A 21,716-nucleotide genomic window follows, 5' to 3' on the forward strand; every position below is an offset into this window, starting at 1 on the left:
AAGCATGTCAGAAGGACACCTTCTGATCAATTGCTTGTATCTTTCCCAAGCTTCATAGAGGGATTCACCTTCCTTCTGTCTAAAGGTTTGGACTTCCACTCTAAGCTTGCTCAACTTTTGAGGTGGAAAAAATTTGGCCAAGAAAGCATTGACCAACTTTTCCCAAGAGTTCAGGCTTTTTTTAGGTTGTGAGTCCAACCATATACTAGCTCTATCTCTTACAGCAAAGGGGAAAAGCAGAAGTCTGTAGACCTCGGGATTAACCCCATTGGTCTTAACAGTGTCATGGATTTGCAAGAATTCAACTAAGAACTTATGAGGATCTTCCAATAGAAGTCCATGAAACTTGCAATTCTACTGCATTAGAAAAAATAATTGAGGCTTAAGCTCAAAGTTGTTTGCTCCAATGGCAGGAATTGAGATGCTTCTTCCATATAAGTCAGAAGTTGGTGCAGTAAAGTCACCAAGCACCTTCCTTGCATCTCCACCATTGTTGTTGGGTTCGGCTTCCATGTCTGCTTTTTCAAAATTTTCTGTAAGGTCCTCTCCGGAGTGTTGTGCTTTAGCTTCTCTTAGCTTCCTCTTCAGAGTCCTTTCAGGTTCAGGATCAGTTTCAACAAGAATGTCCTTATCCTTGTTCCTGCTCATATGAAAAAGAAGAGAACAAAAAGAATAATGAAATCCTCTATGTCACAATATAGAGATTCCTTTATGTGAGTATAAGAATAGAAGAGTAGAAGAATGAGAAGAGAGAGGAGATGAGTAATTCGAACAGAGAAAAGAGAGAAGGGTTCGAATTATGAGTAGAAGAGAAGTGTTAGTGATTAAATAAAATAAATAAAAAAAGATGAGAGAGAGAGAGAGTATTCGAATATTAATTAAAAGAAAAGAAAAATATTTTTGTTTTTATTTTAATTATAAGTTAGAATTCGAATTTTAAGAAAAGAAATAAAAGCATATTGAAAACTAAATAAATTAATTAATTAAAAATATTTTTTGAAAAATTTGTTAGTTAGTTTTCGAAATTAATGAGAGAGAAAAGTAGTTAGGTGGTTTTGAAAAAGATAAAAAATAGTAAACTTTTTTAAAATTAGAACAAACAAATCAAGTAATTAGTTGAAAAGGTTTGAAAGTCAAATTTTTGAAAAGATAAGAAGTTAGAAAAAGATTTTGAAGTTAAAATTTTTTAAAAAAAAGATATGACTGAAATTTATTTTGAAAAATAATTGAAAAAGAATTTTAAAAAGATTTGATTTTTAAATTAAAGTTGATGACTTGACTAACAAGAAACTAAAAGATATGATTCTAGAATTTAAAGGTTGAACCTTTCTAAACAAGAAAGTAACAAACTTGAAATTTTTTAATCAAAACATTAATTGTTAGTAAAGTTTTTAAAAATATAAAATAAAAAATAAGAAAAATATTTTGAAAATTTATATAATAAATTCGAAAATATTAAGAAGAAAAATGAAAAAGATTTGATTTTTGAAAAAGATTTGAAAAGATAAAGTTTTTAAATTGAAATTTTGACTTGACTAACAAGAAACAACTAAATTTTAAAAATTTTTTACCAAGTCAACTCAAAATTTCGAAAATTATGAGAAGAATAAGGGAAAGATTTTTTTTTTTACTTTTGAATTTTTAATGAGGAGAGAGAAAAACAACAAAATGAAACAAAATATAAAAATTTAAGATCAAAACAAATAATGCATGCAAGAACACTTTGAATGTCAAGATGAACACCAAGAACACTTTGAAGATCATGATGAACATCAAGAACATATTTTTGAAAATTTTTAAGAAAAGAAAGACATGCAAGACACCAAACTTAGAAATTTTTAATGTTTAGACACTATGAACTCGAAAGTGCATATGAAAAACAACAAAAAATACAAAACAAGAAAAATTAAAGATCAAACAAGGAAAATCATCAAGAGCAACTTGAAGATTAAAGAAGAACACAATGCATGAATTTTCGAAAATCTAAGAAAAATTAAAAACATGCAGTTAACACCAAAATTAAAATTTGACACTAGACTCAAACAAGAAACACAAAATTTTTTTGATTTTATGATTTTATTAATTTTTAATAAGAATTCCAGGATTCATGCAATGTTAGTCTAAAGCTTCGGTCCAAAAGAATTAGACATGGCCAAATGGCCAGCCAAGCTTTAGCATAACAAATACAGACATATCCTTTCTACAATGGAAAGTGGAAATCTCAGTCCAAAAGATTAGACATGGCTTAACAGCCAGCCAGGGTTCAACATATCTCATGAAGCTCTAGAATTCATTCTTAAAAACTCTGAAGAACATTTTTTTTCGAAAACTTTTTTTTTTCGAAAATAAAAATAAAAAGCTTAAACATAAAATAAAATTACCCAATCTAAGCAACAAGATGAACCGTCAGTTATTCAAAGTCGAACAATCCCCGGCAACGGTGTCAAAAACTTGGTGCACGGAATTGTGATCACACTTTTCACAACTCCGGTACAACTAACCAGCAAGTGCACTGGGTCGTCCAAGTAATACCTTACGTGAGTAAGGGTCGATCCCACGGAGAATGTCGGCTTGATGAAGCAAGCTATGGTCATCCTGTAAATCTTAGTCAGGCGGATAGTTTTGATAATTGAAAGATAAATAAAACGTAAATTAAAATAAAGACACTTATGTATTTCATTGGTGGGAATTTCATATAAGCGTTTGGAGATGCTTTGTTGCTTCTGAACCTCTGCTTTCCTGTTGTCTTCATCCAATCATGCGTACTCCCTTCCATGGCAAGCTGTATGTTGGTGGATCACCGTTTTCAATGGCTACCATCCGTCCTCTCGGATGAAAAATACCAGGTACGGTTTATGCACGGCTAATCAACTGTCGGATTTCTCGTCTTGGATGAAAATTACCAGGCACAGCTACCGCAGGGCTAATCATCTGTCGGTTTCCACTTGTGTGGGAATAATATCTCTCTATCCTTTTGCACACTGTCACTGTGCCCAACATTCATGAGTTTGAAGCTCGTCACAGTCATCCCGTCCCAGATCCTACTCGGAATACCACAGACAAGGTTTAGACTTTTCGGATCTCAGGAATGCTGCCAATTGGTTCTAGCCTCTACCACGAAGGTTCTAATCTCACAGACTCGGTCCGTGAATCAGAGACCTAAGAGATTATACTCCAGCTATCGTCCAATGACTACGTTGAACATCATGTAGACCGCTTGTAGATGTCAGGCACGCGGATCTTGGCTAAGCGAGTAACGAAGATAGTGGGTGATTGTCATGGGTCACCCCTTCATTCTGACTTAACTGAATTAAGTATGAGAGTATATCTTGGAGAAGAAGTAGGCGTGAATTGAAAGAGAAACAATAGTACTTGCATTAATTCATGAAGAACAGTAGAGCTCCGCACCTTAATCTATGAGGTGTAGATACTCCACCGTAGAAAATTCATAAGAGAAAAAGGTCTAGGCATGGCCGAATGGCCAGCCTCCCAAGTCCAAAGATCATATGCGAATACAATAGTAAAAAGTGCTATTTATACTAAACTAGTTACTAAGGATTACAGAAAATAAGGAACTAAGTGCAGATAGTGGAGAAATCCACTTCCGAGGCCTACTTAGTGTGTGCTTGGGCTGAGCATTGAGCTTTACACGTGCATAGGCCTTTTCTAGAGTTAAACGCCAGCTTGGATGCCAGTTTGGGCATTTAACTGTAGTTCTGGTGCCAGTTTTGGCATTTTACGCCAGAAAAGGGTCTCTGGCTGGCGTTTAAACGCCAATTTGGGCCATCAAATCTCGGGAAAAGTATGGACTATTATACATTGCTGAAAAGCCCAAGATGTCTACTTTCCAACGCAATTGAGAATGCGCCAATTGGGCTTCTTTAGCTCCATAAAATCTACTTCGAGTGCAGGAGGGTCAGAATCCAACAGCATCTGTAGTCCTTTCTCAGCCTCTGAATCAGACTTTTGCTCAGGTCCCTCAATTTCAGTCAGAAAATACCTGAAATTACAAAAAAATACACAAACTCATAGTAAAGTCCAGAAATATGATTTTTTCATAAAAACTAATAAAAATATAATAAAAAGTAACTAAAACATACTAAAAACTATGTAAAAACAATGCCAAAAAGCGTATAAATTATCCGCTCATCATTTATCAAGTGTGGGGGGAATTTGTGGGAAACATTGGCAGTTAGTTTGGGTTTTCATTGAGAAAATTTGGAAAAATGGGTAAACACTCATGCATCTATAAAAAAAAACCACATGCATCTCTTTTTGTTGATAAAAGGAAAATTTTGGTGTATATACCTTTTGAAAAAAAAGAAAAATAAAATGAAAAAGAAAAAGAAAAAAAATGATAATAAGAATGTTAAATAAGAGATGCATATGTGGTTGAATTGAAAAGAAAATGCCTGAGTGAATATGAGAAAGGGATAAATGGGTAGGTAGGATTATTTTGTTATGAATATAGGATGATATATAGGATTAGGTGGGTACTTGAGCTAATCAAAGATCCAATCTAATAGCCCACTTAACCATATTAATCCTACCCTTACCTAAGCCACATTACAACCCACAAAAGTCCTCATGATATTTGCATTCATGCATCAAATATTAGTTGATTGTTAGACGACTTGCAAATCTTTGAGAAGCATGATTAAAGGAGAATTGAGTGATTAAACCTATACACTGAGCAATTAGAGTGTAAACACATCCGGTGAGGGTTTCAATTGCTCAATTCTATGTTCCCATTGCTTATCTTGTGTCTTCTTGCAATTGTTGAACTTAATTTTGGAAATTTCAAATCAAATCTTTGGATATTGATCATATTGCTATATTTGCTCTATCTTAGCCCTAAGCTTTATTTTGGATTGATTGAGATTCTTTTGTTTGTTTTTGCCAAACTCAATAGGAATCATAGTATAGATATAGATAGATAGCATTTAGTATAGTTGCATACATATAAGTAGTCGCATTGAATAAATCATTTACCCCTTCATTCATCTCCTTTGGTTGTGTTTAGCATGAGGACATGCTTGGTTTAAGTGTGAGGGAATTGATGAGTCCATATTTTACGATATATTTTGGTTTGATTTGAGTGGATTTCATCACACAAACCCACATTTATTCATCTAAATATCATGCTTTTGAGATTTCTTCCTAAATTGTGCTTGAAAGTGAAAACATGCTCTTTTGTGCTTAATTTAGTCAATTTTAATTCACTTTAATCCCATTTGGTACCTTGATGTATTTTTTAAGTGATTTCAGATTTTTAAGGCAAGTTTGGGTTTAAGAAGTGAGGAAAAGAGCATGCAAAAGGGAAGAATTCAAGAAATGAAGGATTTGGAAAGCTGCCAGCCCTGACCTCTCTGTACTAAATTGGTCATAACCTGAGCTACAGAGGTCCAAATGAGGCGGTTCCATCGGCATTGGAAAGATAACGGGCGGGACTTCAAAATGATATGCAATTTACTATAGTGGACATAAGTTTAAGTGTGCATACGCACAGGTACTTGTGCGTACGCACAAGTCGGAATTCAGCATGTGTGCGGACGCACACGTCTGTGCGTCCGCACAGGTCCCTGCACGTGACCTCATTAATTACAACTCGCTGGCAGCGATTTCTGGGCTCCCAAAATCCAATTCAACTCATTTTTTTAAGCTATTTAAGGCTAAATTGAAAAAGGATGAAGGGGGGCAATTAGGTTTAGCTTTTATGATGTTTTCTCTTAGTTTCTAGAGAGAGAAGCTTCCCCCTCTCTCTAGAATTAGGTTAGGTTTAGTTAATTTCTCTTTAATTTCTGTCTTTAATTATTGTTTTAATGTAGTTTCCTTTATGTTTTCATGCTTTTCTTGTCTTTCTCTTCTTTATTTCTCTTGTAATTTCCTTTCTTTTGCTATTTTTATGTTATGAACCTTCTATGTTAATTTTACTTTCAATTAATGCATTTTATATTTCCATGTCATTTATTGCTTTCTCTAGTTGTTATTGTTACTTTCTTGCATTTGGTAGTTAGAATTTATTTTATTCTCATGCACACCAAGTATTTGATAAAATGCTTGGCTTAGTTTTCACTTAGTTTTTCTAACTCTTGGCTTGGAATTGTTGACTTTGGTGTCCCTTGAGTCATTGATGTCCATTCTTGTTTGATATATTAGAGTAGTTAGTTAATTTGGTCTCCCTTGACTCTATGTGACCCCTAGTGTTGACATAGGACTTAGGGATTGAAATTAACTATACCTATTTGACTTATCTTCGATGTAAGGTTGACTAAGTAGGATTAACTCTTCATAATCATCATGTGTTTATGGTTAACAACTAGGATAGGTAGCCTTAGCTCTCAATTACTTGCCAAGATGTTTTCTTGCATTTGAAGTTTTCTTTTCTTAATTGCTTTTGACTTTTATTACTTTGATGTTTAATTTCTTGCATATTTAGTTTTTACACTCTTGGTTGAGAAATTGGATATTTGGATGGAATTGAGTTGTGGATGTTTAATTTCTTAAATCAAATGTTTGATCCGAGTTAAGTTTAGCTGACAAGGCTTGAGGTAATAATATATAATAGTTTATAGAATAGTGAAAATCTAAGGGACTAATTGGTTTGTAAAAATATTTTCTGTTCGTTTTCTGTTTTTATTTTTTGAAAATAATTTTTATTTTCAACATTTCGCATTTTAGAAAACACGATTGGTTTGTGAAAAGAAGACTCAATTCTAAGTATCGAAAATAATAAAAATAAATTTGGTTGGTTTATTTTTAAAATGTATTTTTAATAGTTTAAAATCACAAAATTATATTTTTATTAAATGTATAATTTTAGTTATTTCATTTTTTTATTAAATTAATAATTAATTTTATACGGTATCAATATGAAAAAAATTACTATCTTTCTACTATTTTAGAAAAATTTGGTATCTCTTATATATATAGTTGGTTTTATATTTCCTATGACACTATATAATAATAAAAAACATCAATTGAAACAAAAAATCAAAACTAAAATTTGTTTTACACCGAACAAATCAATTAATTAATATCAAAATTTATTGATGTAAACAATTTTTGAACAAATTTTATTAATAAAATATTGAATAAATAAATACTAAAGTTAAAAAATTTAAAACAAAACGGCAATTTTCTTGCCAATATTTTTAAGTTTTTATGTATTTTTTAAATTTTATTATCAATACTTTCATAATTGATTGTCGATTTAAAAGTTACAGGTATCCAATATTATTTTTACTTGTGAAGCATTAATATTTGGATATCCTTTCTAAGTTTAACATTACAAACAATAAGAAACAGAAGCAGCTATAGAAAGTAATAAAAAAAAATCAAAAGTTGCAAGATTCATAACATATGCATATATTAATAAATTAAAGCCTTATCTTACTTTTTGTTTAATTTTGGCCATTATAATATTCTAATCATTCTTTTTAAAAAACATGTGTTGCTAATATTTACTGTAGAATTTCTCCGAGCATGAAAAAATATCTCAATGTAAAAAAATAACAATTAGTAACAAACAAGTAATAAAAAAAATAGTATATTACCTTTTTCATCTTTTAGTATCGGTGCCCATGTCCTTACAACCTAATGTAATAATGTCAAATGTCGTTGTAACACAAGGTATAGGAGAAATCCTAGTAACGCTGCCAGTTGGTAGAGGACGTGCCTCCATATTTCTAAAAATGTCGAGAGAAGTTTCTATCGGAACAACATCTCCTAACACGGTCAACAAATCGAGGATAGTCATCATAATTTGGTCAATATATTACACAACAAATGGCTACAGTTTTAAATCCTACAATGAAAAAAAATAATGCAAGGATAGAGCAAATAGCTCAACGTGTCGATAATATTGTAGGAGTAGACAATCGACCGTTTATACCACCAATAGGTGGAATACAGGTTTATAATCCTCCCCTGTGGTTAAATAGATGAGATGATCCAAATAGAATTTTAAATTAAGCAAGAGCAAACAATGCTGCTCAAGCTTACGGTCAGAAAAGACCTTTTTATATTAAAGAAAACAAAACCTAACTTTTAAATTCAAAGTTAAATTCAAAAACAAAACAAATCAAATCTAATATTCTGCATTAATTTTTCAACTTTATATCTTCTATAGTCCCATATTTTGCATCTTGAATTGGCTTAGAATGTTGCAAACAAGGCTTATGAAAATTGGGGGGAAAAGGGAGCAAGTGAAACACACATATGTGTATGACACGCTTTGCATGTAAATGCCATGCTTTGCATGCATAATGCTATGCTTTCTTGGAGCTGGCCTTTTGGCGTGTAATGCCACCCTTGGGCGTGTAAAATGCCCATTTTCTCTTTCCTAGGAGGTCTTTCCTGTTCGGCGTGTGGAATGCCAGCATGTGACGTGTGAAACGCCACTCTTCTGTGGTCCCTGGAGCTCATTCTGTCTTGGCGTGTGACACGCCCTTGTTATGGCGTGTAAAATGTCCAAATGGGGTCTTTGAAATAGTCTTATAGAAATTTGGCCTCACATGTAACGCCGGGCTGCGGCGTGTGGAACGCCAGTCAATCAAACAAGGTCCTAAGAGGTAAAATATGGCGTGTAACACATCCAAAGTGTGGCGTCAAACGCCTATATATGTTGCCAAATAGAAGCCTTCACTTAAATATCGAACCTGTGTAAAGCACAAATGCCCGTTCTTATTGGCGTGTGGAATGCCCACTGTTCACTGGGTCGTGCAAACGCATAAGGCATGCGTACACATGACTATGACAAAAATCTTCAATCGCGCATACGCATGAAGCATGCGTACGCATGAGCCCTTATTTTTCCAGCTTTTGCACGTACACATGAGGCATGTGCACGAATCCACATTTTTTAGGTGTTTTGCATATGCATGAGGCATGCTTACTGATACACCATTATTTCGTGGTACATTTTATGCTAAATTGAGTGAATTTTATCCATCATTCTCACACTTATGCACGGAAATTGCATGTTTTACATTTTTCTTCCCAATTTTGTACTATGATTGTAAATATGCTTCTTTGGCCTTAAATTTACTAATTTTTAATCCTCTCTTATTACCATTCGATGCCGTGATATGTGTGTTCAGTGTTTTCAAGTTTTATAGGGAAGGAATGGCTTAGAGGATGGAAAAGAAGCATGCAAAAGTAGAAGGAACACAAGAAATTGATGTTTGGAGAAGTTGGTAGCGACGCGCACGCGTGGACGACGCGTACGCATGACCAGCGCATCAGGCAATCGACGCGTATGCGTGGATGACGCGTATGCGTGACCAGGATTTCGTCAGTCGATGCGTACGCGTGGGTTTAGTTACAGAGCGTCACGTGCTGCATTAAACAGAAGAAACTGAGGGCGATTTCTGGGCTGTTTTTGGCCAAGTTCCAAGCCTGAAAACACAGATTAGAGGCTACAGAGTAGAGCTGGAAGGGGGGATGATTCATACACACCTCATTATTCACACATTAGGTTTGAGATGTAGTTTTTTAGAGAGAGATGCTCTCTCCTCTCTCTAAGTTTTAGGACTTTTAGGTTTATTTCTTCTTTAATTCAGATTTCCATGTTGCTTTGATTTAGTTTCTCTTCTACATTCCATTATTCTAGTACTTTAGTTATCTATTTCCCTTTGTGATTTCCTTATTTTGCTAATTTGGTTTATGAACTCTTCATGTTAGATTCGATTTCTTTTTTAATGCAGTTTGAGGTATTTCATGTTTATTGCTTCTCTCTTCATTTGTTATTATTGGTGCCTTGCAATTGTTGGATTTATATTTTTCATTCTCTTATTACTTTTCTATGTTTTTATTTTGTGCCTTCCAAGTGTTTGATAAAATGCTTGGGAGGATTTTAAATTAGATTTTTGGTATTCTTAGCTTAGATTGAGTACTTTGGAGACTCTTGAATTGTCAAAGTCTCTTGTTGGTTGGCGATTGAAAGTTGCTAGTTGGCTTGAGTATCACTAACTCTATTCTTTGATTAGGACTTGTGAACTCAAGTTGAATTGCTCACTTAACTTACCTTCAATTGTTAGAGGTTGACTAAGTGAGAGAAATTTACAATTACCATCATAATTGACGATGACTATGAGGATAGAAATTTCGATTCTCAACCCTTGCTAGGATTTTTCTTAGTTGTTATTTTATTTTCTTGTTATTTTACTTTCTTGTTCCTTATTTCAAAACCTAAAAAGATACAATCTCATAACCAATTATAAGTACACTTCCCTACAATTCCTTGAGAGACGACCCGAGGTTTAAATACTTCGGTTAATTTTATTGGGTTTGCTTAACTGACAAATAATTTAAATTTGATTGAGGTTTAATTGTCGGTTTAGAACTATACTTACATCGCGCTTATTTTTGTGAAAATCTTTACCGACGATCTTTTCCCCGTCACTTACGCATGAGTCCCATATCGAAGGCGTTTTCATTCTACATGCCCATTCAACCTGGCGTGTCAAATGCCACTTTATTGCACTCCTAGGTGGTCTTTTTTTCATGGGCCATGCTTTTAATAGGTGGTCTAAGGTTCTAAAGCATGTCCTAAGCTTTAAAGTGTTCCCAAAACTTCCTATTTTCTTCTTTTGAGCTTGTTTTATGCCTTTTGCTTCTTTTTCTATTATTTTCTACAAAATTCATCAATCAAAATATCAAAGCAATATCCAACATAAGCACCAAAGTACTCTATGTAACTCTCTACCACATAGAACTTTACGCTTAAGCCGTAAAACAGAGGTAGTGTGGTATTACGACCGAGAAAACAAAATATACATACATAATATAATTGAAAGAATATAATATTCGAGGAGCCTTGAAGGTCGGTTAAAGCCAATTTGTGAAAATAAAAGCGCAACGCTCAAGATAACGTTTACTTGCGTACGAAGAAAGCACATATATATATATATATATATAAGAGTGGAGAGTCAAGAATACAAAATATTCAAACTCCAATCTCAACCTGCGTAGTTAAGGCTGGCCGGAGAATATTTACTTACATACATATAATCCTAAGACTAAAGAACTCAAAATAAACCCTAGTTCTCCATCAAAAGCCTCTATGAGGTATAGTAACAAAACATAACATGGGAGAAGTCTATACATATATATATACATATACATAAAACACCCCAAAAAGTAATATCCCACTATGCTACGATAGGAACTTCAGATGCCTAACGAAGTGCCTCTCGACCTGCATCTGAAAAACATAAATATCTATATGGGATGAGAATTGGGGGTTCTCAGCATGGTAAAGGTGCAACATACATAAGATATAAGGTCCCGGAAAAGCCAGAAGTAATCCTAGAATTCTAACACTCAGATTTAAATCTTAAAGTTTATAAATTAAAGACCATTAGTAGGGTAGGTTATCTAAGGTTCTAAATATTATTCAAACTCTAACTAAAAACCCTCAACTCTTCGCCTTCCTCCAAACTATGGTGGAACCTCAAAGACAAACAAAAGCAGACAAAGGCAAACACAAATAGAGTATAGTTATTGCAAGTAGCAAGTGTGACAAATAGCATATTGATTCACAAAGGCAAACCCAATTAAATGCACAAACAAAAAAAGCAAACATATGCATATGATGCATGCCTGTCCTATGGCTGATGAGTCTCATCTGTCGGTTATAAAGCCAACCCGACATGTCCGGCTGCTAAACCCTGGACAGTCTCCCGCGCGTATATCCCCAAGAGTCTATGCAAAGCTTTTTCTCCATCATAGTCAAATTCTATTCATTGGGGGAATTTCCGAGGCATTAAAGTGCCCAGCCACATCTTGCGACGTAGGGCCAATAGAGTATTGAGTCTTGACCTGGAGCACGTGGTGGCAAGCTATTGCATCATACCAAGGGAAACTCGTATCTCAGACAAAAGAAGTGCATAAGCCACTGACGATTTGATTTTTGTCAGTAAAGAATTTTTATAAGAATAATCGTGTTGTAGGTATAGTTTCTAAACCAACAGAGAATCCTTTTGTACAAAAACTTGTTTGTCACTAAAGCAAACCCAATAAAATTAATAACTGAAGTATTTAAACCTCGGGTCGTCTCTCATGGAATTGCAGGGAGGTGTGTTTATTATTGGTTATGGAAAAAGATATATTTTTGGGTTTTTGAAATAGGGAACAAGGAGAAGAAAATAGCAATAAAGTAAATTAATTACTAGAAAAACTCTTGGCAAGGTATGAGAACTAAAAATCCCATCCTAGTTATCCTTATCAGGTGTGATGATAATTGTTTATTGCTCCCACTTAGTTAACCCTTACTAAATAAAGGAAAGTCAATTGGACCAATCAATTTGATCCTCAAGTCCTAGTCAACTCCTGTGGAAAAACTAGCTTTAGAGCGATCCAAATCAATCAGCAGTTTCTAATTCTCAATCAACCGCTGAGTTTGATAACTCAAGTGTTACCAATTACTTAACCAAAACCAAAAGGAGAAAAATCTAAATTAAATTGAAAGCATCATAAATAGAATAAAATAATCATAAATCTGAAATACCTCAAATTATATTAAATAGAATATTCAAACCTAACATGGAAAGATTCATAAGCCAATTTGGCAACATTAACAAGTAAAAGTATTAGAATAAATAAAAGTAGGAGAGAAACATAAATTAAAGGAACATTGAACCTAGAATTGGAGAAACAATCCTAAAACTAAAAGAAATCCTAAATCCTAAAAACCTAAGAGAGAGAAGAGAGCCTCTCTCTTTAGAAACTACATCTAAAACCTAAAATTATGAATTATGAATGTTGTCTTCTATTGTCTTGTTGTGATGAATGTATTTCCCCACTTTATAGCCTCTAATATGTGTTTTCTGGACCAAAAACTGGGTCAAAAACAGCCCAGAAATCGCTGGTTGCGAAATCTGCCACGCTGGTTTTTCTGCAGAACAACGTGTCCGGGTGATTCACGCGTGCGCATCATTTTTCTGTATGGCCAGTATAATGAATTATATATCATATCGAAGCCCTGAACGTTAGCTTTCCAACGCAACTGGAATCGCATCATTTGGACCTCTGTAGCTCAACTTATGGTCGATTGAGTGCGAAGAGGTCAGGCTGGATAGCTTAGCAACTCCTTCAACTTCTTGTATTTCTTCCACTTTTGCGTGCTTCCTTTCCATCTTCTAAGCCATTCCTACCCTATAATCTCTGAAAAAACTTAACACACATATCAAGACATCTAATGGTAATAAAAGAGGATTAATAATTAGCAATCTAAAGACCCAGAAAACATGTTTTCAATCATAGCACAAAATCAGGAAGGGAAATGTAAAACGTGCGAAATCTATGAATAAGTGTAAGTTTAGTGGATAAAATCTACTCAATTAAGCACAGGATAAACCATAAAAATGGGGTTTATCAACCTCCCCACACTTAAACATTAGCATGTCCTCATGCTAAGCTCAAGAGAAGCTATAAAGGAGTGAAGATGAATGGTAAAACTTATGAAATGCAACCTATCTATATGAATGCAACTAAATGCAAAATATTTTCTACCTACTTGGTTAAAAGTAAATAAATCTTTCAAGAATAAATATGAACTATATTTCACTAATTCAAATCATAAAAATGAAGTACAAATAGACTTGCAAAAGAAAATAGCTCATGAAAGCCGGGAACAAAGAATCAAGCATCGAACCCTCACCGGAAGTGTATACACTCTAATCACTCAAGTGTTTAAGATTCGACTCTCTCAAATCTCTACTAACCTTGCTTTCTAAGGCTTGCTTTTCTTCTACCAATCAATAAAGAATTAATGCACAGATACACATATCAAGAGGTCTTTTAAGGGTTGTAATGGGTTAGGGTCAAAGTAGGATTATATTTGGCCAAGTGGACTAAAATCTGAATCCTTAATTAACTTAAACTTTCTACCTAACTTTGGACAATCCATGAAATCACAATAAAACATCTAACTATCCATTAACCATGTTTTCCACATATTCATGCATCCTAATTTCGAGTACAGTACATATGCATTGCTATTACCATTTACTTTGGGGCATTTTGTCCCCTTTTATTTATTTGCTCTTTTTCTTTTCTTTTTCTCCTTTATTTTTCTTTTTTTATCAATGCATATGATTAAATTATTGAATGCATGAACATGTCCTAAATATTTCTTTCACATCTTCAGAAAATTCTAACATACTCGATTTTCAAACCAAATGTTTTCAAACCCACTTTTTCCACACTTAAATCATGAGCACTCTCACTAGTCTAAGCTAACCAAGGATTCAAATTTAAGGACATTATTATTTTCTTCTTAGAGTTAGTGATGAGCTAAAGTAAAGAACAAAGGGGTAAAATAGGCTCAAAATTGGTTTGCAAAGGATAATGAAAGGGTAAGGCCATATGGGTATGTAAGCTCAGTGAAACAAAGACCTCAATCATATAAGTGCATGCATACATCAAACCATGGAAATATAGAATTAATCAAGACAAAGATCACAATTTTAGAGAGAAAAACACACACCAAAAAAATATTGGTTGATTAAATACAACCAATCAAATAGGCTCAAAATCTCACAGGTTTTTTGTGTTCGAGCTGAAAACCATGTTCCAGTATAATATTTCTTCAAACAAGTTCAATAAAAATTTTAATTCAAATTAGTGAAATGCTATAAAAAGTTTCTTGAAAAAGAAAATATCACTTTAACCAAGTGGTGGTAAAATATGCATAAAATCAAACAAATATGAAATCAAACATGCAAATGCAACAACTAACAAGGAAAATAAACCATTGGTGTTGAGATAGAAGAGTAACTAACCCATGGAGATCGGTATCGACCTCCCCACACTTAAAGATTGCACCGTCCTCGGTGCATACTGAGATGTGCAGGTGGACGGGCTGCTACAACTGATGTTCTTTTTTTTTTCCTTTCCTTGCCGGTGGTTTGGGAGTAGCTTTCTCTTTGCCCTTCTTGGTGGCCATCCAAAAAAGGAAAAAAGTATGTAACTTTAAAAGCTTAAGGGTTAGAGCAAGGAAGAGAAGGGTACAAGTGATAATCAATGCACGGTAAAGAAGGATGTCGTTTACACATGGTCGCGAATCCATGTGAAAAGTTCATCAATAGAAATATAGCAAGTGTATGTGAGGGCAAATGAATGCAAGATGTTTATTGGCATACCGGCAAAGGCATGAGTAGCATAGATCAAGCATTCAATGTCCAAGTTAGATTACCAACCCTTTCAAACTAACAATCTATTTGTATTGATAATTATATTTAATTAATAAAATATAAAAGGGGTTTTATGAAAAACAGGCATTAGAGTAGTAGAATAGAATAGTTTAAAATAATGTGCAATGCCATATGGGCTTTTTCACAAACACATAGCATATATGATAAAGATGTTATGGAAGGTATTAAAGTGAACATGTAAGCAATCCTTTTAAGAAGTAATATTAATTGTCAAACAATTCCACAATAACTCACAAGCAAAATATAGAAGTAAATAATCACCCAATTAAATTTTTAACACCAATTAAAGTAAGAAAAAGAAAAGAAAAGAAAAGACATAGATAATGAAAGTAAAAAGAAAGAGGAAAAGAAAACATTAATAAAAATAATAAAAAGTAAAGAGGGAAGAAAGAAAGAAAAGAACCTTGATAATGGATGTGAAAAATAAGGTATGAGAAAGCAAAAAAAATGAGAAAGAATAAGGAAGGAAGAAGAGATAAGAAAGAAATAATAAAGGGAAGAAAAGATTTAGATATTGGAAAGAAAAGATAAGATAGTTGGCGCTGATCTGGATAAGATGTGCGTCGCATGTGACGCGGACGCGTGGGTCACGCGATCGCGTGGCAGACGATAATTTCAGGTGACGCGGATGCGTGGCCTGATTTGTGCTATTGGCGCGAGTGCAGCCTCGCGTTCGTGCAACTCTCTGTTTGAAATGCAATTTGCCAAAAGTATGGGTGACGCGTGGTGCACGAAATTGTGATCATCAATGGCGCCAACAACTTGGTACACACAATTGTAATCTCAACTCTTTGTCACAACTCCACACAACTAACCAGCAAGTGTACTGGGTCATCCAAGTAATAAACCTTACGTGAGTAAGGGTCGATCCCACGGAGATTTTCGGCTTGAAGCAAGCTATGGTCATCTTGTAAATCTTAGTCAGGTGGATTCAAATGGTTATGGAGAATTGATAATTAAAAGATGAATAAAATATAAAATAAGATAGAGATACTTATGTAATTCATTGGTGAGAATTTCAAATAAGCGTATGAAGATGCTTTGTTCCTCCTGAACTTCTGCTTTCCTATTGTCTTCATCCAATCATTCATACTCCTTTCCATGGCAAGCTTTATGTTGGGTTTCACCGCTGTGAATGGCTACCTCCCGTCCTCTCAGTGAAAATGGTCCAAATGCGCTGTCACCGCACGACTAATCATCTGTCGGTTCTCGATCATATTGGAATAGGATCCATTGATCCTTTTGCGTCTCTCACTACGCCCAACACTCGCGAGTTTGAAGCTCATCACAGTCATTCCTTCCCAGATCCTACTCGGAATACCACAGACAAGGTTTAGACTTTTCGGATCTTAAGAATGGCCACCAATAATTCTAGCCTATACCACGAAGACTCTGATCTCATGGAATGGAAGGCTCGGTTGTCAAGCGAGGAAACCATGCGTCATGAACCAGGAGGCTAAGAGATACGCACTCAAGCTATTGCAAGTAGAACGGAAGTGGTTGTCAGGAACGCGTTCATAGGTGAGAATGATGATGAGTGTCACGAATCATCACATTCGTCAGGTTGAAGAATGAGTGTATATCTTAGAGAAGAAATAGGCTTGAGTTGAATAGAAAAATAATAGTACTTTGCATTAATTCATGAGGAACAGCAGAGCTCCACACCTTAATCTATGGTGTGTAAAAACTCCACCGTTGAAAATACATAAGAACAAAAGGTTCAGGCATGGCCGAATGGCCAGCCTCCCAAAGAGGGTTCAATCATCAAAACATGACTAAAGATGTAAAGGTCCTTAAAGGATGAAAATACAATAGCAAAAGGTCCTATTTATAGAAAACTAGTAGCCTAGGGTTACAGAAATAAGTAATTAATGCAGAAATCTTCTTCTGGGCCCACTTGGTGTGTGCCTGGGCTGAGCATTGAAGTTTCCATGTGTAGAGACTTTTCTTGGAGTTAAACGTCAGCTTTTGTACCAGTTTGGGCGTTTAACTCCAGCTTTTATGCCAGTTCTGGCGTTTTGACGCCATAATTTTTATGCTGACTTGGAATGCCGGTTTGGGCCATTAAATCTCGAGCAAAGTATGAACTATTATATATTGCTGGAAAGCCCAGGATGTCTACTTTCCAACGCAATTAAGAGCGCACCAATTGGGCTTCTGTAGCTCCAGAAAATCCACTTTGAGTGCAGGGAGGTCAGAATCCAACAGCATCTGCAGTCCTTTTTGAGCCTCTGAATCAGATTTTTGCTCAGGTCCCTCAATTTCAGCCAGAAAATACCTGAAATCACAGAAAAATATACAAACTCATAGTAAAGTCCAGAAATGTGATTTTTATTAAAAACTAATAAAATATAATAAAAACTAACTAAAATATACTAAAAACTACCTAAAATCAATGCCAAAAAGCGTATAAATTATCCGCTCATCAACGTGTTCGCGTGGGTGATGCGATCGCGTGAATGGCCTAAATTTGTAAAACAACACGGCCGCGTGGGTCACGCTTTCGCGTGATATGGCTTGTGCTTCTAGCAACATTCCAGCCCAACCCCATCATAACTCTCTGCTATACACCTCTTTACGTCGATTTTGCATGGCCACGCATTCGTATGGGTGACGCGGACGCGTGGGTGGCTCTTTTTCAGAATGATGCGGACGCGTCATTGACGCGGTCGCGTGGGCATGTTTGTGCCTAAGGCACGCCTCCAGCCACACTCTCGCGTGACTTTCTATTCAATTCTCTTTTCTTCCGAATGCACCTATGACGCGGACACGTCAGCGACGCTTGCGCGTCGCGTGCGTTTTTTTTATGCAGTATGCATATGCAAATGCAGAATGCAGGTGAATATGCAGAAATCATGAATAAACACTAGTAAAAATAATCAATAATAAGATTAAGAATAAAAAGGAATGATTATACCATGGTGGGTTGTCTCCCACCTAGCACTTTTAGTTATAGTCCTTAAGTTGGACATTTGGTGAGCTCCTTGTCATGGTGGCTTGTGCTTAAACTCGTCTTGAAACTTTCACCAATGCTTGGACCTCCAATAAGCTCTATCAATACCAAGTGAATTCCTCAAGCTTTGATGGAGTTCTTCACAAGCTTTGAGCTCCCAAATTTGATCCTCATGTATGCCTGAATCCCAAATCTTGTTTCTGCACCCGTCTTCAAGTGGAACATGATGATTCCATCTGGGTGGTAAGCAATCCGAATTCTCACTACGACATCTAAACAGCTTCCTAGACCCATTCAATCGAGCTCTACACCAATATTTGCACTTCAACTTGGAGTGTGCAACCGTATTGAACCTTGCAGGACAACTCCTACCACTAACCATTTTCCTCTTACTCTTAATGCCACAAAGAGCTCTAAGTTGACCATCTGTCTCAAGTAAACCATATTCAAGTGGGATGAGAAAGCTAAGGGATATGAATTTTACCCACTTGAATGTTGTGAAGGATGATGGTGACTTAGGCGGAGAGGTCTCCAACAACTTTGGCAAGGTGATTTCAAGCTCCATTCCCTTGAGCTCTTCCTTGACAACTTCCACCTCTTTGCAAGCTTCTTTAATTTCAACCTCTTCCTCTTGGTAGCTTTCTTCCAATTCAGTCTCTTCTTCATTGCTTAACAAGGGCATGGGAGGTTGTGCTTCCTCTTCTTTAATCTCTATCTCTTGATCAACCTCTGCAAAGTCTTCAACCATGATATGCCTTGGAGGTGGTACACCTTCCTCAACATCAACATCAAACATCTTGGAAGGAGGCTCTATGACTGGACTTTTCCATGGAGGTTCAGCATCTCCTAAGCCTGCAACCTCTTCTTCCTCTTTAATAATTGCTGCCTTGTCTAGTTGTTTTAGTATAAAATCATACTCCTTCTTGATGATTTCCTTTCAATGACAACTCCCTTCAACTATTCCTTCATCTTCAAGGGTCTCTTCTACCTTCACCTTTTGGGCCTCCTCTTGCTCTAAGACAAGATCAGACTCCTCCTTGATGTCTTCCTTCACTAATTCTTCAACCATTCCTTCGACTTCAAGGGTCTCTACTACCTTCATCTGTAGGGCCTCCTCTAGCTTCTTATGAAGTATGGATTCGCGAAGATGATTCCTTCTTTCTTGTTCCATATCAATAGCATAGCTGGGATCATCTTGCTCTTGGATTGATGGATGTGGGTGCTCTTCCATGAAAGGTGGTGATGGGATAGGAAGATTATTATGTGGTAGAAAAGGAAGCGCACTAAAGCTTGAGGGTTGAATATTAGAGGTAGAGGGTTGGTCCATGTGGGATATAAGTGTTTGAAGAGTAGAGGTGAGACTAGTGATAGAGGCAAGTGTGGTATGAAGCTCTGTTTGCCCTTGGTGAATAACACCAATGGTGTTGTCATCCAGTGGAGGTTGGGGTGGATATGGGTTAGGGTCATATGGAGGTGAATGGTGTAAAGGGGCTTGTGAGTATGGTGGTTCAAAGGTGTGTTGGGGAGGTGGTTCATAAGCATATGATGGGGCTTGTTGGTAACTACAAGGGGGTCCACCATATCTATCATCTTGGTATGCACCTCGGAATGGCTCTTGACCATAGTAATTTGGTGGAGGTTGGTTGTCACGAAAGGGTCCACCATAACTATTGTCTTGGTATACATCATAGAATGGTTGTTGGTTATAGTGCATTGGAGGGGGTTGTTGCCAAGAGGGTTGATCAAATTCTTGTGGCTCCTCTCATCTTTGATTCTTCCAACCTTGATGCCTATTTTCATTATAGTTTCCATTCCTTACAACAATATTGGAACCAAACTTGAAACCAGAGGGGTGAGAATTCATAGTAGCTAAAGAAAATAAAAACAAAAACTAATAAAAAAATTAATGAAAATAAACTCCTAAAACTAGAAACACTGACAACAATATAAGATAAAGATTTGAAAAAGGTTTAAATTTTAAAATTTAAATTTTAAATTTTGGAATTTAAATATTGAAATTTCAAATTTGATTTTTGAAATAAGATAAGATAAGATTTTGAAAAAGATATGATTTTTGAAAAAGATTTGAATTTTAAAATTTAAAACTAAGATAAGATAAGATAAAAATTTTAAAATAAAAATCTGCAATTTTTTTTTGTAATTTTCGAAAAAAATCAATTAAAATAAAGAGAAAAGATATTTTTAAATTTAATGAGGAAAGATAAAAAATAATAAAATGACACCAAACTTAAAATTTTTAGATTAAAACGAAGAAAACAACCAAGAACAACTTGAAGGTCAAGATGAACACGAAGAACAACTTGAAAATTAAGAAAGAACAAGGAACATTATTTTCGAAAATTTTAATAACTAAATAAAAACCAATAACCTCTTAATTTACGAAAAAGAAAAAATAAAAACAAATAAACAAGAAAAAAGCAAATATTTACAATAACCAATAATAAGGTACACGTTTGCAATTCCCCGGCAACGGCGCCATTTTGACTATTTGATTTCTGTCAGTAAAGAATTTTTATAAGAATAATCGCGTTGTAGGTATAGTTTCTAAACCAACAGAGAATCCTTTCGTATAAAAACTTGTTTGTAACTAAAGCAAACCCAAAAAAATTAATAACCAAAGTATTTAAATCTCGGGTCGTCTCTCAAGGAATTGCAAGGAGGTATTTTTATTATTGGTTATGGAAAAAGATATATTTTTGGGTTTTTGAAATAGGAAACAAGGAGAATAAATTAGCAATAAAGTAAATTAATTACTAGAAAAACTCTTGGTAAGGTATGAGAACTGAAAATCCCATCCTAGTTATCCTTATCAAATGTGATGATAATTGTTTATTGCTCCCACTTAGTTAACCCTTACTAAATAAAGGAAAGTCAAGTGGACCAATCAATTTGATCCTCAAGTCCTAGTCAACTCCTGTGGAAAGACTAGCTTTAGAGCGATCCAAATCAATCGGCAGTTTCCAATTCTCAATCAACTGCTGAGTTTGATAACTCAAGTGTTACCAATTACTTAACCAAAACTAAAAGGAGAAAAATCTAAATTAAATTGAAAGCATCATAAATAGAATAAAACAATCATAAATCTGAAATACCTCAAATTATATTAAATGGAATATTCAAATCTAACATGGAAAGATTCATAAGCCAATTTGGCAACATTAACAAGTAAAAACATTAGAATAAATAAAATTAGGAGAGAAATATAAATTAAAGGAACATTGAACCTGGAATTGGAGAAGCAATCCTAAAACTAAAAGAAATCCTAAATCCTAAAAACCTAAGAGAGAGGAGAGAGCCTCTCTCTCTAGAAACTACATGTAAAACCTAAAATTATGAATTATAAATGTTGTCTTCTATTGTCTTGTTGTGACAAATGCATTCCTCCACTTTATAGCCTCTAATCTATTTTTTCTGGGTCGAAAACGGGGTCGAAAACAGCCCAGAAATCGCTGGTTGCGAAATCTGCCACGTTGGTTTTTCTACAAAACGATGCGTCCACGTGATTCACGTGTGCGCGTCATTTT

At 35.1% G+C, this 21,716-nt stretch overlaps 1 non-coding gene across 1 annotated transcript; it reads left to right on the top strand.

Annotated features, from left to right (window-relative positions):
• On the top strand, positions 1–108 carry LOC148568668 (small nucleolar RNA R71). The gene has a single exon (XR_015881928.1). It is a non-coding gene; the product is annotated as a small nucleolar RNA R71 (small nucleolar RNA).
• Positions 109–21,716: the final 21,608 nt, after the last annotated feature.

Source organism: Arachis ipaensis, chromosome B4 (assembly GCF_059453495.1).
Source record: "Arachis ipaensis isolate K30076 ecotype BB chromosome B4, ASM5945349v1, whole genome shotgun sequence".
NCBI lineage: Eukaryota > Viridiplantae > Streptophyta > Magnoliopsida > Fabales > Fabaceae > Arachis > Arachis ipaensis.